The sequence below is a fragment of the Lathyrus oleraceus genome, chromosome 4, assembly GCF_024323335.1.
Source record: "Lathyrus oleraceus cultivar Zhongwan6 chromosome 4, CAAS_Psat_ZW6_1.0, whole genome shotgun sequence".
Classification (NCBI taxonomy): domain Eukaryota; kingdom Viridiplantae; phylum Streptophyta; class Magnoliopsida; order Fabales; family Fabaceae; genus Lathyrus; species Lathyrus oleraceus.
Genome location: NC_066582.1, coordinates 58,263,616 through 58,279,553, shown reverse-complemented (window position 1 = coordinate 58,279,553; position 15,938 = coordinate 58,263,616). Strand labels below are relative to the sequence as shown.

The following is a 15,938-nucleotide window of genomic DNA, read 5'->3' as shown; positions in this document are numbered from 1 at the left end:
CAACACTCACAATCTCACTCACACTAAACCTCACATTTCTCTCACCAAAATCCTCTTTCAATCGTGTCTCTCCTCACATCCTCAACCTCATTCCCAAATGCGCAATACCCACAGCTTTAAAGAAATCTGAAGTTTACCTCCGGTGGCGATTTGGTAGTGACGATGACGATGAAGCCTAAACTTCACTCTTTCGCCTCTCTAATTCAGGTATGTTTTGATTTTAGGGTTAGGGTTCTTGGTTGAATTTGGTCCGCCTCCAGTGTTTTTCGTCACAACTCTTAGGGTTTTTTCGCTCTGAAGTTTTTCGCCGTCCCTCTCTGATTCGCTTTCTCTCACTATTTATCTCTCATGAATTAGGGTTTCAATGGTGTATTTGGTCTTCAAAGGAGCAACCTGCAAAATCCTCTTTCATGTGCTCAGTTTGGATCGGCCTGTTTAATGCTAAAACCGAAAACGGTATTCTGAACTTAGCTTTCTCTTTGAATTTTGTCCTAATGCCAATTTGGGAATTTTTCGAATCTTTACTGCCTTGGCTAATTAGTTTGTGTTTTTGTTACTACAGTGAAATGGTGAAAACGTGAGGAGCTTTGGTTTTCACGGTGGTCAATGGATCTAAAGCATGCTGAGTTCCAAGTGTGAGTGTGTTCTCTTTGGTTGAGAATCGGTGAGCTACCTCAGCACCAACAGCTGTTTCGGTAAAGGGGTTGACAACATGGTAGTATGAAGCATTCACGACATTACCTTTCTCATTTAGAGTCAAATGACCCAATCAAGTCATCCTTGACAAAGTTCACAGCAGCATTAGATTTTGTAAGCTCCCCAAGTTTGGTATCAAAAGAAATATCAGCACCAAAAGCAAGAGCATTAGTTCCAATAACACTAGAAAAGTTGACAATTGGGTTTGCTTTCAACCCAACACTGCTGCTTATTCCAGCATATTCGTGCAAGTATTGTAGTTCCACCTTCCCAGATGTTTGGTCAGGAACTTTGAAGCTTAAAATAGCCTTCACACCAGGAGCAGGTTCGTTGACAGTGATAGTTGTGAAAAGATTAGAATTTGTGTCAGCTTTGATATCAGTAGTGATGTTTTTGTTCTTCAACTGGGTATTAACATCACCCAAAAATAGTTCACCTTTCTTTGTTCCTGAGGATGTTATAGCAACTCCAGTAGGTGAATAAGTAGGGAGAGTGAACTTCTGGTCAGTGTTGTAATTGAGCCGACGGTTTCATTAGGCGAACTGGTTGCCGCAACAGCAGCAGCAGCTTGAGGTTGGATATCTTTTTGATTGTCGTAGTGAATCTTTGCAGGTCTGTTTAGAACTGCTACCATTGTTACATGATCTGGTTTAATATTATTATTGAACTGATGTATAATTTGTTTTGTTTGCTTGGAAACCAAAACCTGCAGGTTTGAGGTCTGTTTAGATACCGGCTATCAATGGGTGAAAGTCCTTCATCTAAAGAGATGCAAGTAACAGCAACATGCTGAATTATCCACGACTTATCTTTTGGAAATGGAAAGGTAGTTCAAGCAGAATGGAAGAGGTGATTTGAGGAAGACTGTTTTTTCGAAGTTGACATGAAGAAGTTGAAACTTGTGATGTTAATGTGCTATCTTCAATGGAAATTGCAGAATTGACCGAACTATAGGTGTTGTCATCAGGTTTTTCTTCACTTGCTGTCACTGATTCACATAGCTTCTCAGCTATTTCTTCAGCCACATTCTCGGTCATGAGTCTATCCTTCAGAGCTTCCAAAGCTGGTTTTGTTATCATGGACGGTTCAAAAAATGCAGGTGTTTATAGTTATGCTTGTAGTAGCTGTGTGGGTGCTGTTTATTGAGTAATACCATGTGCTCGTTGTGTGTAGCACATTCTACATTGCATGTGCAAGAGATAAATATACTGTAACATAACAGCATTTATTTGCTATATAACTTGTATATTAAAAATGTATTGAGTGTGTGTGAGGTTACTGTCATGGTTGTCTTGGTGATGCGGCATATTGGATGCCTTGGAGTGTTTTATGCAATTCCTGCAGGTCTTTTGCATCAACTTTTCAGCAACTCATTTTTCTGAATTTGATTCAGTATTGTCTTGTATCTTGTATGTGTAATATGTATGAACAATGGGAACATCATTTTCTATCTTATGCTCAGAATTTGGCACTTACATCAACTAGGATATGAACTGTCTAGCATCCATTTTGTATGAAGATATTTTGATCATCAACCTTGTTGATTTTGGTATTAATCTTCAAATAGTGGATGCTATTTGGACTTAAATCATTTGCATAGACTTAAGCATCCTCCCTTTTTTGTACGGCAAGAGTGGCAAAAGGACCTATACCAGCAAACATGTCACGAATGATATCTCCAGCTTGGAACATTGAAAATAACCTCTTGCATTTACGTCCCCATCATGTAATTCTAATAAACCAGACTGTAACAAAACCAAAAGTGGTGCCCTATTGCTTCACTTCTGTAATCATATCATGCTCTCCTGCTAGAATTTCAAAGCCTTTCAAAATTGGAAGGGTATTCGAAGGGCCCACAGTTTCAAGTGCACATCGAACATGCTCTCGTCCACCAATATCACCACACAAAAGGTGAAGAAATCATCAATTGAACTTGCAACGATTCCGGCAGATCCGCATACCTAGGTGCAGCAAAACATATGCTAGATATGGCTTCCTTCAAGTTTAGGGGACATTCTCTTCGAGATTCAATAATTGGAAGGCGGATAGAAACAAGTTCACAAAAGAGTTCTATGATCTCTCTTTGCATCTTAGAAACTCCATGTATTCATGTGGTGATGTTTTAAGGTCATGCATGTAAATGAATGAATGACGTAATTGAAATATGAATGATTATGTAGAATTCCTTCAATATTAATGGATTTCCTTTTTTTAATGTGGATGAAGCAAATATGAATGTAAATTTGGAACGTGAAAAATGTAAAAAATAAAATAAATAAATAAATAAAAATAAATATGAAATAGTAAATATGATCATGAATGGAGGATATGAAGGTGAGTGAAGAAAGAATGCAAATGAGTGATTGATGGGAAGAAAATTTCAGGGCCAAAATCGGGGTATGACATCCATCACTAAGGATAAAGGTGAGTATTATATCTACCTCAAGGATAACTCAAACCTAATAGCTAATGGTTATAAAAAAAGGTTTGATTAAGAAGGTGGCCATTGAAACCACGAAAAGTATTTGAATGAGTTATATTTACCAATTAAAAGTATTTACAAAAATATGGTTAAAGTGGATTAAAAGGTTCAATTCAGAATAAGTGTTATGAAAAATAAGTTTTGAAAATCAAAAGCATAAGGCTTAGGTTTCTAATGTTGAAAACAAAAGTTATTGTTTGCACAAAAAGTTTTGGCTTGGGTTAGAATGGGGAAAAAACGGAAGGGTTAAATTCCTAAACATACAAGAGATAAGGGAAAAGAAAATAAAACCACATTAGGAGTTCCCCTCTTGAGATCATATTGATGATCCAAGTAGCTCCCATCCTTTGGAATAAGCAGTCACAAACAAATATCTCAAGCCATTAAGCACAGGTAATCGGAATAAACCTCCAGGTGGTATCCCACAAATAAAGTGGAACACCAAGCCATCTCTGCAAGAGTCATGTGAGCCCTCACAAAAAAAAACTCAACAAACAGGTTAGAGAAAAAAATAGGGTAATCAAGGGTTACCCCCAAATCAAAATGTAACCACATGAATCATGCCATTAAAATTCACAAAAAAAACTCACAAAAAGCAACCAAGGGTAGGAGGCCTAAACCTCCTGTCAAATACATGCATCAAAAGGGTATCAAATTCACCCATAATACCTCATATATTCAGAAAATTCAAATTGAAGGCATGGATGTAGGGCAAACCTGATTGGAGAGCTTGATTGAAATTGAGTTGCACCCGTGAGGTTTACAAAACAATCTTTAGGGTTTATGTGAGGCAGAGGTGATTCTGTGCAGTTGAGTTCCCTTCAGGGTTTGGAGGCTGCTCTGAACTCTGTTAGCTCTTCTCTCACTTTCTTTTTCCTGCCAGGGTAATAGGAATGGAATCTCCTTTTGTTTCACTGAAACTCTGAATTTATAACCTAGTTTTTGTGGACCTGTGGGCTCAAATGAGAGAGGCCCAAGTCCAAAATTTTTTTTTGTTATATTTTATTTATTTATTTATTTTATTATTATTCATTTTTTTTCGTTTATTTTTTTTTTTAATTTTTTTTTTAATTTTTTTTTTTATTAATTTTTTTTTTCGTTTTTTTTATTATTTTTTTTATTATTATTTTTTTTATTTTTTTTATTTTATTTTTTTAGTAAACAAAAGTAAGAGAAACAATGATGTATAATTCAAGCATGCTTGGTGATCTCAAACCAATCACAAGGAGTCCCACCCAAAGGCAAAGGGAACCAAGATGCTCATGATCCTTGAGGCTATGCAAATGCAATGTTATGATGCCATGAGGGATCTTAGGGTCAAAATTGGGGTCTTACAGATGCCCCTATTTAAGGTCATTCTAGCCGGAGAAGTGAAGGTTAAAATCTTCGTCTCGACGAGGTAGAATGGGCTTAAATAATAACAAAGAGACAAATTTTGGTCCCTAAGAGACCTCATGATGCAGATGTATGTATGCAAATAGTACGAACTCTGTGGGGATATGTGTCCACAAAGAAGAAAAGACATCCGGAGAAACTGATAATCCATATGAGAAATACACTCAATGGGACAGAGACTCTGGGGACTCTTATGGGGATAGGAGAGGGAATAAAATGCGTGAGCAGGTCACGACTCAACGCTTGGGGAACAGAATTCCAAAGGGAAAATATCCAATGGAAAGACTCGAGCTGACTCAAAGGTGCATGTATTGGGGAATATGCCAATTCAGCAAAAACTATCCACAACGGATACTTCAGATAAAAATCCGGATGAAAACAATCCACTAAGGGACTTCGCTGGGGATGCCTAAAAGGACACTCCTGGGGAAGCAGCGGGACGAGGTATTACCGGTTACTGGGTAATAAGCTCAAGGAGACATGTGATCTGATCGCCGGTATTAGGGTGAGATACAACATGCTCGGGAAGAATGAATATCTAAGACCGGTATAAGGGTGAGAGATATCAATCAACCAAATCATCTGAGGAAGACCTAAAAAGGTATATCTCAACTCAGGAAAATCTGACTCCGCAGAGGACAAAAAGTCATAATAGGGAGCAAAGAGGAGGGAACACCAGGGATACCGGTTACTGGGCATATAATAGGTGACCAACCAAGGCGTGAATTGGGGAATATTCCCAAAACACTCATCATCCAAAAGAGGGCTAAAAGCAAACTCGATGATAGGATGGATATTCGACTCCGAAAAGGGGGTACAAATCTTACTCGACTGGGGAAGAACAAAAGCTTCGACCAAAGAGTGCATGAGATATACTATCTATTACCGTCAGAACGTAGATAATATACTCGCATGGATGATTATCCACAACCGGTTACTGGGTTAATAAAGGATAAATCGACCGAAAAGAAAAGGCATCGGGATACCGAAACTAGGTATATAATGATGACCAATCAAGGCGTGAATTGGGGAATATTCCCAAAACACTCATCATCCAAAAAGAGGGCAAAAAGCAAACTCGATTATGGGATGGACATTCGACTCCGAAAAGGGGGTACGAATCTTACTCACTTGGGGAAGAACAAAAGGCTTCGACCAAAGAGTGCATGAGATATACTATCTATTACCGTCAGAACGTAGATAATATACTCGCATGGACGATTATCCACAACCGGTTACTGGGTTAATAAAGGATAAATCGACCGAAAAGAAAAGGCATCGGGATACCGAAACTAGGTATATAATGATGACCAATTCAGGGGAGGAACAATCGTTACTAACAACAACAAGATAGACGAGAGATGACCCGCTGGGGATAAATTGCGTAATTAGAGCAATTATCCAAGAGATATATCACCGGTTACTGGGTGGTATACTAAAAAATTAAGGAATGTCAATATCGAATTTTGTATAAAGATAACAAACAAGGAGGGAATTACATCTACCGGTATGAGGGTAGAGAACCACAAAAGAGAGTACCCGTCATCGGTTAGGATGAACAACAATCAAGGTTTAACTCTGCACGGGGACAAAATGGGGTTTACAACTACCGGTTACTGGGTAGTAGACCACAGAAATATGACTTACAACTACCGGTATGAGGGTAGAGAACCACAGACTCCGCCGGGATAATAATTACTAATTATTGAGCAATTATTCATTTACCACGGGGAAACAGGAAAAGAGTCTCAAGAGACCGATCTAGGATCAAACTAGATAGGCACACCAAATCAAGACTTGTCCCGGTGAGGATGTATCTCAATGGGGAAAACCATCCCAATATATGTGTTGGGAAGGAACAAAAACAATCAACATCCACGAGGATATAACCCGTGGGGAATATGGAAGAAAGGATAGACGCTTTCTGCTTATGGAGCTGACTCTATATGGAGAGATCAAACACACACGTCTGCTCGGGGAAGTATATCACCAAATAGCAGGAGACAGCAAACAACGATATATGGCAAAGAATGCAACATGAATATCTGAATGTTATAATTATGCATGAATATGCGTGGTTTATGTATGATGTATGCTGACAGACAGACATATCTAACACAACCAGGTCCATGAATTAACCACCCGGTACTACATCTCAAGAGAGAAAGCCAAGTTCACCGGAGAGTATCCAATCTGCTAGGGATCAGAGATACCAGGAAGCAAAGAACTCTACAGGGGATGAATCATCAATCATTCCAGCTGGGGACGAGAGTTATCACAGACAAGGTCCACCACACTAACAACTCTGCTGGGGAATCTATCCGAGGAGATAAAGGATTTATCGGGATCAACCACCAAATACCGCTCTTGCCCAAAGAGATCCAAGCTGCTGAGGAAGAAAGATTGCTACTCTGCTGAAGGGAAGAGAGGTGACTCTCAACAAGCAATCCACTTGGTAGGATAAACCACAAGGGGTTCCGGAGGCAGGAGATACAGTCATGCCAGGAATATGGACAAAAATCTTACCCTGTTGGGAATCATACCACTCTTGGGAGAGCACTTGAGGATCTCCTAAGTATCCTTTCATCATTGTGAATGTTCACTTTGTTTAAAACAAGTTATGAAAAGTTTAATTATTTAAAAACAATGATATTTCTCAATTAAAACAAGCAAAACATTTGTTGAATAGAAACAGATAAGAGTGCCAATAATTGGATAAAAGGCTCAAATTTATGTGATAGAATGGTAGTCTGCGAATGGCAAGACCCCATAGATCTTTTCAAGTTTGAAATTGGTGATATATATTGGAAAAGGGCTACATTGAACATAATGACCATTTCTCCACCAATTCTGAATCCGACGTATTTGAAGCTTTGGTTGATAATGAGCAAGGATCTCTGACGGACGACAGTTGTAGAACAAAATCTTGTCAGGATGCAGTTACTTGCCAAATCCCTAATTTTTGCCTAGATTTCCCAAGGATGAGGTACTCAATCTAGCGGGATACATATATCATTTTTTTGTGTCTCTAACTTTTTCCTGGATCGCCCTTTCGGGTTTTCAATCCACCGAGACGCTCATTTTTGCCTAAGTCGCCCTTTTGGGTTTTCAACTTAGCGAGCTATTCAGTTTTTTTTATCTTTTTAGGCGAAGTATTTCTTGACTGCATCTGAATTCACAGGACGAGTGAAATCCTCCCCATCCATAGTTGTAAGTATCAAAGCACCGCCTGAAAAGGCTCTCTTAACAACATATGGACCCTCATAGTTTGGAGTCCACTTGCCCTTGGAATCGGGCGCGAAAGACAAAACTTTCTTGAGCACGAGTTCACCTTCTCGGAATACACGAGGCTTGGCCTTCTTATCAAAGGCTTTCTTCATCCTTTGCTGATATAACTGACCATGGCACATGGCAGTCAATCTCTTCTCTTCAATCAAATTCAGTTGGTCATAACGGCTTTGAACCCATTCAGCATCAGTCAACTTGGCTTCCATCGAGACTCTCATTGATGGGATCTCCACCTCTACCGGGAGTACAACCTCCATCTTGACTTAGTGATCATACCTTAAACATACCTTGATCTCCTTGTGCATCATATCATGTAACAAGGTAGTCATAGCTCGTTGATACGTGGCTCCGGCGTTCTTCAAACCGAAGGGCATCACTCGATAACAGAATGTTCCCCAAGGTGTGATGAATGGTGTCTTCTCTATATCCTCGGGTGCCATTTTAATCTGATTATATCCGGAAAATCCATCCATAAACGAGAAGACTTTGAATTTAGCTGTATTATCTACCAACATATCAATATGTGGTAGAGGGAAATCATCTTTCGGACTAGCTTTATTCAAGTCTCTATAGTCCACACACATCCGGACTTTTCCATCTTTCTTAGGCACGGGCACAATATTGGCCACCCATTGAGGATATATAGAAGTCACCAGGAACCCCGCATCAATTTGCTTTTGAACTTCCTCTTTGATCTTCACTACCATATCGGGATGAGTTCTTCAGAGCTTTTGCTTTACAGGCATGCACTCAGGCTTTAGAGGTAGGAAATGTTGCACAATATCAGTATCTAGACCAAGCATGTCTTCATATGACCAGGCAAAGACGTCAACATATTCTTGTAGCAATTCAATCAACCCCTTCTTAACAGATTCTTCCAGAAGTGCCCCAATCTTTACCTCTCGCACACAATCTTCAGACCCCAAGTTGACTGTTTCTAGATTCTCAAGAAGCGGTTGAATGATCTTCTCTTCATTCTCAAGTAGCCGCGTAATCTCATCAGGAATCTCTTCAACATCATCTTCCTCTGCCTCAAATACAGGGAATTCAAAAATGGGAGATGGTGTTGGATCATTATGTTCAATGGGTTTAGAAAACAACCTGCTTAATGATTTTTGGATATGAAAAGATTTATAATTCAAACAAGGCAAATCATTATGCAGATGAAAATATTGATTTTATTTTATTTTTTAGGGTTTTATGTGATCACCAATTTCATGCAAAAACAAAAAGGGAAAATAAATGGGAAAAACAAACATTTAACATGAATTTATTGAATGAAAATATCATTGTGCTTATGCGCCATCAATGTCATTGATGGGAAAATAGCAAGTGTACTATTTTTCTCATTGTAGTAATAAAAGGGAAATTCCCCGTTTGTCGATCTCAAGGACTGCTTGACGATACAGAGTTTATAGATTGTTTCAATTAGACAAAAAGCCTTTGGTTTTTGTGTTTTGAGTAATTATACTATCAATTGCAAATAAATAAAACAAATAAAATGGTTGAACGAGAGACAAATTAGAGTAGATTGCTAGGGTTCGGTGAATGAAACTTCCTGTAACAGATATAATTTATGAAGGCTTGGACAATATTCTTGTCCAATTGATTCCGGTCCTCAAGGGTATCTATTCCTAATTCCTTAGTGAAAAGACATTTGATTATGTAACCTAATTACTATGTCCATAAATAATTAAGTTCATACTCAAGCATTCGAATATCAAGAATTACCGGTCAGATAGAATATCCCTAGTCCTAGGTGATTTTTACTATCCAAAGTTCTTATACAGATCAATAAATAATTGCTGTCCAGCTTAAACTATTCATATTAATCATCATTCGTTGGTCCGACGAATAAAGCATAAAGAACGGTAATATGAACAAATCAATTGAGAGGAAGAAATAGTCGATGCATTCATAAACATAAAATCTGTCACATTCAGAATCAGGGTCACCCTCCTAGCAATGGGGGGTTTAGCTACTCATAATAGAAATAAAAATAAAGATAAAAATTGTTGTCATTACAGAATTTCTTGAGAAATCAATCTTCAATCGTCGAAAAACTCTTGAACATATGAATCCTCCGATAATCCTTGAGTCTCCAGCTCTCAAAACGCTTCTTTCTTTTCTCCAAAATTATCCAACCCCCAGCAAAATCGCGTTCTCCCGTGTAAATAGCTACGCAGCTGGGCTTTTCCGGATTTTGGGCTTCATACGCATATTGCGCTGCACGTTACGCGTATTGCGTTGTTTCATACGCGTATTGCACGTAAAACAGCATCTGTTACGCGTATTGCGCGGTTTCATACGCGTATTGCACGTAAGACAGCATTTGTTACGCGTATTGCTAACTCCCGTACGCGTATCACCAGAAGCTTGTCTTTTTGTTTGATTTTCCACCCCTCTGGTCCTTTGCGTATGCTACGCGTAATGGGAAGGTCCATACGCGTATCATGTAAGGCAATACGCGTATGGACAGCAGGTTCTCCAAGAATTGATTTTTTCTTTCGTTTTCTTGCTCTGGCTCAATTTCGCATCTGACGTTTGATTCCCTGAGCTTCCAAACTAGTTTTTGACCTGCTAACATACCCAAAAGTGTAAAATATCCTCAAGAAACTCATAAGTAACAACACACTCTATATTATAGAATTTAGCTTATATCTAACCATAAATGCTTAAGTTTACGCAGTTTACCTGACTTATTTACGGTTAAATAGTGAAATACCTAGCATAAATGGTGACTGATCACAACCCCAAACTTAGCTTGTTGCTTGTCCTCAAGTAACATTCTATCACCATCATAGATCATGTCACCCCAAACTTACTGTAAAACAGTTCTTGCCACAATACTGCTGAAATCTTTCGCACTGGACCTCTTGATGTTTTCTTAGGTTTTCTGATTTTTCCACATAACCAACGAGCCAGAAACTCCTTACCTCAGAGATATCACTTTACCTGTCAGCTCATATCACACTCTCACCAAGTCTCTCTGGGTTAAAGTGTTATCATGCTCAAATCACAGTATGCAATATCAAATCAGAAGTTTGAATAAATTCTCTCATCCTATCAACATGTACAATCACACACACTTTTTGAGGTCTTTTGGGTTGTAACGGGGCTTTGGTTTAGGTAGGGTATGAAATTGGAACAAAGGTTTTTGGTTCAGAGTACATGAAATCATTCGCTCACTACGTTTCTTTCCTATTATTCTTGTTGGGTTTTGTATTCCTCTTTTCCTTTTATCTATAGTGAATGTAGCATTTTTAAAAAGCTGTTCTTTTATTGTTTTTCGCTTTTCTCTTTCTTTTTTTTTTCTTTTTTTTTCGGATCACAAGCTTTTGCTTTTTTTTTTTTACTACATTCACTTACTGCAAAGCTACCCCAAACTTAAAGGTTGCTATTCCAACAGCAACCCCAAACTTAGATAGAAACGTAGAGCTGAAATTAATCCTCACATACTCTGAACAGGGTAGGATAGTTACAAGGTCATGGATTGAGAAGAGCGGGTATATCAGAAACAAATGAATAACAGGATCAACAGGGTTAAACAATGGATAATAATAATAATAGATGGGATGGCTAGAAAGGCTCTAGGTGATAAACAAAAACATGCCTCAGTGTGTGTATTTTTACAGCTAATAATAAAAAGAACATACGCAAACCATGATTGATAAAGACATACCTGATATCTCTCATATGATGATAAGTGTTTGGCTTTTTCTGATCTCACCATGACGGGTTAAGCTGACTTGTTCTATCATACCTCTGAGTTCAAAGCTCATGTGCTCTTGGTTCTGATGTTAATCTTAACCAGTGCGTCCAATCATAAACAACAGCATCTACAGTCAAGGGGATTGAATGAGAGGACAACCAAGTATTTGGTGTAAGTAATCAGGACAACCACTAGCCAGACACAGTCACATATCTAACGAAATAAATAGGAAAATGTATGTAAACAAAATCAAATTCATTAGATTAAGACAACCCATAATAAGTGATTACATCAAGGCAAAACAAAATAAAAACTGAATAAACCAAAAAAGAAAAATACACAAAGAAAAACCAAAAGTACAAAAACATAACATAATCAAAGTCAATCACCCAGTCCACCGTCCTACGTTACGCAGCCCATACGCGTATTTAGCTCCCTTACGCGTATCATACGCGTATTTAGCTCCCTTACGCGTATCATACGCTGCTTAAACCAGTGAAAATTTTGATTCGCGTAACAGATCACGTATCGGAGCCTGATACGCGTATTACATGGAGCCTTACGCGTATCATACGCGTATTTAGCTCCCTTACGCGTATCATACGCTGCTTAAACCAGTGAAAATTTTGATTCGCGTAACAGATCACGTATCGGAGCCTGATACGCGTATTACATGGAGCCTTACGCGTATCATACGCGTTTCACCAGAGGAGCGCTATTTTGCAATCCAATACGCGTATCATGAAGTCCATACGCGTATTGGCAGTCCAGTGTGATTTTTTTTTTCTTTTTCAAATCCACCTTTTAGCGAACGACTAACCACGATGATACCTGACTCAAATGACATGAACAAATGCTAAATAAAACTAAAGTTCAAATTTCAACTGACTCGACAAAATTAAAATAACAAAAATTTCAAACCTCCCTTGGGATGCCTCCCAAGCAGCGCTTCGTTTAACGTCGCATGGCTCGACGGGACACCTCATACTCAGATGAGTTTAACAGTTTCAATTGGTCCCCCTTCACCGGGATTATATGGTTTCAACCTCTGACCATTAACCTTGAAGGTGTCGCCATTCTTCTCATTTTTAAGCTCTATTGCTCCGTGAGGAAGTACTTTGTTAATGACGAACGGTCCGGACCATCTTGACCTCAATTTACCTTGGAACAGCTTCAACCTGGAATTAAACAACAGTACGAGCTGTCCCTCCCGAAATTCCCTCTTCTGGATCTTTTGATCATGCCATTTTTTTGTTTGTTCCTTGTAAATTTTGGCATTTTCATAAGCTTGATTCCTGAACTCTTCCAACTCATGAAGTTGAAGAATTCGGGACTCACCAGCTTTGAAAAGATCACAGTTAAGGAATTTGGAGGCCCAAAAGGCTCTGTGCTCGAGTTCGAGTGGTAAATGACAAGCCTTACCGTAAACTAGTTGATAGGGGGATATACCTATAGGTGTTTTAAATGCAGTCCTGTATGCCCACAATGCATCATCCAGCTTTACTGACCAATCTTTCCGAGAAGCACTTACCGTCTTTTCTAAGATCTACTTTATTTGGCGGTTAGACACTTCCACTTGCCCACTCGTCTGGGGGTGATATGGTGTGGCTATCTTATGTTTGACATTATACTTTTTCAACAAATTCTCCATTAGTTTATTTATAAAATGCGTACCTTAGTCACTAATTAAAGCCCGTGGTACCCCAAACCTGGAGAAAATGTTATGCCTCAAGAAATTCACCACCACTTTAGCATCATTTGTTGGTAATGCCACAACCTCTACCCACTTTGACACATAATCGACCGCAACCAATATGTAATTCTTACCAAATGATGGTGGAAACGGTCCCATAAAATCAATACCCCAAACATCAAACAACTCCACTTCTAGCATGGAGTTTTGCGGCATCTGATTCCGCTTTGTAATGTTACCTATTCGTTGGCACCTATCACATTCTCGGACTATAGAATTTGCATCCTTGAATAGCGTGGGCCAATACAAACCCGATTGGAGGACTTTTGCTGCAGTTCTATCTCCACTGAAGTGTCCACCATACTCCGAATTATGACAAGCTTTCAGAATGTCGGCTTGCTCTCTTTCTGGAACACATCTTCTGATCAAACCATCCACTCCCTTTTTATAGAGGAATGGATCATCCCATAGGTATAACCTGCAATCATAAAGAAACTTTTTCTTTTGGTGAGAATTAAAGTCATCAGGTATAACTCCACCTACCACATAGTTAGCATAGTCAGCAAACCATGGTATATCCTGAACAGCAAGTATTTTCTCATCCGCGAATGTGTCCTGAATAGGATGTTCCTCCTCAGTTTCTTTGATTGGGGACATGCGAGATAAGTGGTCCGCGACCGTGTTCTCGCACCCCTTTTTATCTAATATTTCCAAATCAAACTCCTGAAGGAGGAGGATCCATCTCAAAAGTCTTGGCTTTGATTCCTGCTTAGCAAACAAATACTTTAAAGCAGCATGATCAGTATACACAATAACTTTTGAGTCAAGCAAATATGATCTAAATTTGTCAAAAGCATAAACCACGGCCAACAACTCCTTTTCGGTAGTTGCATAATTCATTTGGGTCGGGTTAAGGACATGACTAGCATAATAAATCACATGCAATAATTTGTCCTTTCTCTGTTCTAGGACAGCCCCCACAGCAAGGTCACTTGCATCACACATTATTTCGAAAGGCAAGGACCAATCAGGGGCAATTACAACAGGTGCACTGATCAACTTACTCTTTAAAGTCTCGAAAGCTGCCACGCAGTTTGTATCAAAATTAAATTGCTTGTCCTTGACTAGCAAATCAGTCAATGGTTTGGCAACTTTTGAGAAGTCTCTGATAAACCTGCGATAAAAACCTGCATGACCCAAAAAACTCCTTATCCCTTTTTCATTCACCGGAGGTGGGAGGTTAGCTATCACCTCCACTTTGGCTTTGTCCACTTCAATTCCTTTGTGGGAAATTTTGTGTCCTAGCACAATTCCTTCCTGCACCATGAAATGACATTTCTCCCAATTGAGAATAAGGTTAGTTTCCTGACATCTTTGCAAAACAAGAGATAAGTTAGCTAAACAATTATCAAAAGAAGAACCAAACACAGAGAAATCATCCATAAACACCTCCATATACTTTTCAAGCATGTCGGAGAATATAGATGTCATACACCTCTGAAAAGTAGCTGGGGCATTGCATAACCCAAATGGCATCCGTCTGTAGGCGAAAATACCATAAGGACATGTAAATGCGGTTTTCTCCTGATCTTCCGGGGCTACAGCAATTTGATTGTATCCCGAATATCCATCCAGAAAGCAATAATACTCATGACCTGCAAGTCTTTCTAACATTTGATCAATAAAAGGGAGAGGAAAATGATCCTTTCTTGTTGCAGTGTTTAGTCTTCTGTAATCGATGCATACTCGCCACCCTGTCACTGTGCGAGTTGGGATCAGTTCATTCTTTTCATTTAAAACTACTGTGGTTCCTCCTTTCTTTGGTACCACATGCACAGGACTTACCCACGAGCTGTCAGAAATGGGGTAAATCATTCCCGAATCTAACAACTTTACAACCTCTTTCCTTACCACTTCTTTCATCGCTGGATTTAACCTCCTTTGTGGTTGTACTACTGGTTTCTGATTATCCTCCATCAGTATCTTATGCATGCATACTGTGGGGCTAATCCCTTTTAGATCCTCAATAGTCCAACCAATAGCACTTTTATGTTTCTTCAGTACCTGTATCAACTTTTCTTCATCTATGACATTTAGCTCAGAACTGATAATAGCAGGACAATTTGTTCCAGATTCTAGAAAGACATATTTAAGGTTTACAGGTAATTGTTTTAATTCAAAATTTATACCTGGTTTACTTACTTTTTCATCTTCTAATTCTGGTGAAGCTCTCAGATCCTCCCACCTGCGTGGTTTGGATTTCATCCAAGGGGGTTGTGTATCCAGCATAGCAAGCACTTCTTTTTCTTTTTCATCATCATTCTCCTCAATCTCTCTGACCGACAGACTAAGAACTCTTTCCAACGGTAATTCAGGAAACTTTCTTTGAATTGTGCTAGTTACAATTTGATCAATTACTTCCACGGAGTGGTTTGTACACATATCCTCTTTATGTTTCATAGTATCTCGGACATCAATTCTGAGCTCTTCATCATATACCTTTAGGGTCATGGTACCTCCCTTCATGTCTATCATGCATCTACCTGTTTCTAAGAAAGGTCTGCCCAGAATCAGAGGTATCTCTTCATCTTCTGGCATTTCCAAAATTACAAAATCAACAGGAGAAACAAATTTATCAACTTTGACCAGAACATCCTCAACTACCCCAAAAG

General features: G+C 38.9%; 1 pseudogene; it reads right to left on the bottom strand.

Moving 5' to 3' along the window:
• Nucleotides 1–556: 556 nt before the first annotated feature.
• On the bottom strand, nt 557–13,923 carry LOC127136007 (outer plastidial membrane protein porin-like; annotated as a pseudogene).
• Nucleotides 13,924–15,938: the final 2,015 nt, after the last annotated feature.